Source organism: Plasmodium reichenowi, chromosome 13 (assembly GCF_001601855.1).
Source record: "Plasmodium reichenowi strain SY57 chromosome 13, whole genome shotgun sequence".
Taxonomy (NCBI): domain Eukaryota; phylum Apicomplexa; class Aconoidasida; order Haemosporida; family Plasmodiidae; genus Plasmodium; species Plasmodium reichenowi.
The window spans coordinates 2,630,163-2,633,393 of record NC_033658.1 but is presented as its reverse complement, the minus strand read 5'-3'; the positions used below and the strand labels follow the sequence as shown (position 1 = coordinate 2,633,393).

Here is a 3,231-nt window from a genome sequence, read left to right as displayed (position 1 = left end):
ATATTGAGAGGACATAAATTCTTATTTTAAGTAAAAACATATATATATTATTATGATATATTTATCTATATTATTTTATTATATATTTTTTTTCATTTTTGAAATACTTTTTATTTTTACAAATATTAATGAATGGGCGTGTAGCTCAGCGGTAGAGCAGCTGACTGCAGATCAGCGGGTCCATGGTTCAAATCCGTGCGCGCCCTTTTTTTTTTTTTTAAATTTTATCTTAAAATATAAAATATACATAATGTATATTGTGTTATATACGTAAGGATATATTAATATTACAGTAAATAATAATTAAATATTATAATATATATATAATAATATTTAATTTTTAAAAGGACGTGGCCTCGATTATAAATAAATACTTATTTATATTTAAAACTAATATATTATATATATATATATATATATATATGACATAATATTTTTATGCTTGGTTTTTTTTTTAATCTTGGTAAAATCGTTTAGTATTATAAAACTTATATGTATATATATTTAATATAATTAATACATTATTAAAATTATGATATTATAATAAAAACATATTTCATTTTCCATAAAATTAATATTAAAAATGTAGGTATATATATATATATATATATATATATATAATTTTTTACAATATTATTATAAATTTACATAAGAAAATAATTAGGTTTATATTGAAGTATTACCTAAAATATATTTTTTTTTTTTTTCTAATATTCATATTTAAAGACAATAATGAAATATGTTAGAATACTTATATTTTAAAGATGTATACTACGGTATAATTTTATAAGTTTTATTCAACATATTTATATATATACAATAGCAAAAAAAAAAAAAAAAATAATAATAAAACAAATTAATGTGCGATTTAAACAACTAAAGTTAATGTATTTCTATATATCAAAAATATAATCATATTAAAATCAACTGTATCATTATAGAGTTTTAATTTTATGTAAAATAATATAATTTTCAATAGAATTTACAACTACTTATTTATATTAAGTATTTTAAATTATTACTATCTATATATAATATTCGGTACACCTATAAAAGTTATATTTTTGGTTAATACATTATATATTTTAATAAAACAACAGAAGATTCTGTGCTTAACCATAAATTCAAAAATAATCCATACCAACATAAGAAAAAGTAACTATCATTTATTCCATTCATAAAAAGAAGAAAAAAAAATAAAATTAAATTAACTACGTTATCTAAAAAATATAATTATCAAGTAATGGACTAAAAAATCCCAAAATTAAATTAATTTGGTATATATAAATGTATTAATTTTACGTGTTTCTTCAGTATATAATATTTGTTTTATATAATTTTTTCAACATATTATTCTCATATAAAAAAAAAAAAAAAATTTAAGTAAAACATGATATTATGAATCATAATATTTATTTATTATATAAATAATAAGTATGTATTTTTATTAATACATATATAATATATATATAATATCATTAATTATATTACAATAAAAATATTTCTATATTTGTAATGAAATTTTTTTTATTTTCAATTCTTTATAAATATTACAACATTTTTTATAAAATATAATAATAATACAAAATTTCTTTTATTACAATATTTTTGTATGGTGGAATATTTAAATATTTTTTTCTTTTTTATATATTTAAATACTTTCAAAAGTATACACCAGATGGGACTCGAACCCATAACCTTTGCCTTAGGAAGGCATTGCGCTATCCAATTACGCCACTGGTGCTAATTTGTAAATATTTGAAAATATAATTTACTTAATATTTAATATATATGTATGTATATATGTATATATGTATATATATATATATATATATATATTTTTTTTTTTGTATAAAATATTTCTTATATTCTATTTAAAAAAATACAAGTATATATTTTTATGTTGTTTTAAAATTTATGACTTTTACTATATTTTATTTATATAATGATTATTTTTTCAAAAAAGAAATTTTAATTTTTTGATATTTAAAATTATTTTTTTTTTTTTGTTTGGAATTTTCAATATAAATAATTAATAAATATGAAAATAAATTAATATATGTATTGAATATAGTAATTTTTTTTTTTTTTTTTTATTCTTTTATTAATTTTATAATAAAAAAAACATAAAAATATCAATTTATTTACTGTTATATATATATATATAAATATTATATTATATATGTAATATATATTTTTTTCTTTTATTTATTAAATTGAACAAGAAAGAAATACGAGCAAAAAATAATATTGGGCCTATGGCGCAACGGTAGCGCGTCTGACTCCAGATCAGAAGGCTGGGGGTTCGAATCCCTCTGGGCTCAATAAATTAATATTAAAAAAAAAAAAAAAAAATTATAATATAATTTTCTATATATTTCAAAATATAAATAAAATAATACTTTATAAGGGGAATAATATATTATTATATATATATAATTTTTTTTTTTTAATTTTTAAGCAAAATACAAAAAAACAATATACAAATTTATTTATTATACTTATTATAAGAAATGATATAGTCGTATTAAAAAAATATACGTAATACAGAGTGCAATAAACAGTATAATATTTTACATTTTAATTTAAAATGAATTCATATATTTTAAAAAATCACAAAAAAATAAAACAATAATTTTTTTTTCATTTTTAAATATAAGATATATATTATTCTATTATATAAGAGCAGTTATTTTTTTTAATTTATTAAAATTATATATAGATATATATAATAATATATGTATGAACTTTTGGAATATTGGACTTTAGCATTTTATTGCTTCATTATTTTATAAAATTATTATTCTATTTCATTACATAACATATATATATATTTAATATATATATATTTTTGAAGTGTCAATATATCGAACAATTCATTCTTTTTATAATATCTAATAATATAATAATATATTTATTATTTAAAACAAACATATATATACTAAATGTTTTTTTAAAATATTATCCTTTTTTACTTCGAAAAGGAAAATGAAAAAAATTAGGCCGGGCAGGAGTCGAACCCACGACCTCCCGATCCGTAGTCGGGCATTCTATCCAACTGAACTACCGGCCCTCATTTTTTTTTCTCATTGAAATGATTAATATTATTAAATGAACAGAATATTATAATTATTTACATATAATTAAAAAAAAAAAAAAATTAATAAATAATATAACTTTCTTATATATTTTTTTACTATGAATTTAAAAAACATTATCATTATACAAATA

The 3,231-nt window shown here is 16.1% G+C and overlaps 4 non-coding genes across 4 annotated transcripts; 2 read left to right on the top strand and 2 right to left on the bottom strand.

The window, feature by feature from the left end:
* The first annotated feature begins 134 nt into the window (after positions 1-134).
* On the top strand, positions 135-206 carry PRSY57_1369000. The gene has a single exon. It is a non-coding gene; the product is annotated as a tRNA-Cys (tRNA).
* Positions 207-1,670: 1,464 nt separating this feature from the next.
* On the bottom strand, positions 1,671-1,744 carry PRSY57_1368900. The gene has a single exon. It is a non-coding gene; the product is annotated as a tRNA-Arg (tRNA).
* A 508-nt stretch (positions 1,745-2,252) lies between these two features.
* PRSY57_1368800 lies at positions 2,253-2,324 on the top strand. Its single transcript has one exon. It is a non-coding gene; the product is annotated as a tRNA-Trp (tRNA).
* Positions 2,325-2,999: 675 nt separating this feature from the next.
* On the bottom strand, positions 3,000-3,073 carry PRSY57_1368700. The gene has a single exon. It is a non-coding gene; the product is annotated as a tRNA-Arg (tRNA).
* Positions 3,074-3,231: the final 158 nt, after the last annotated feature.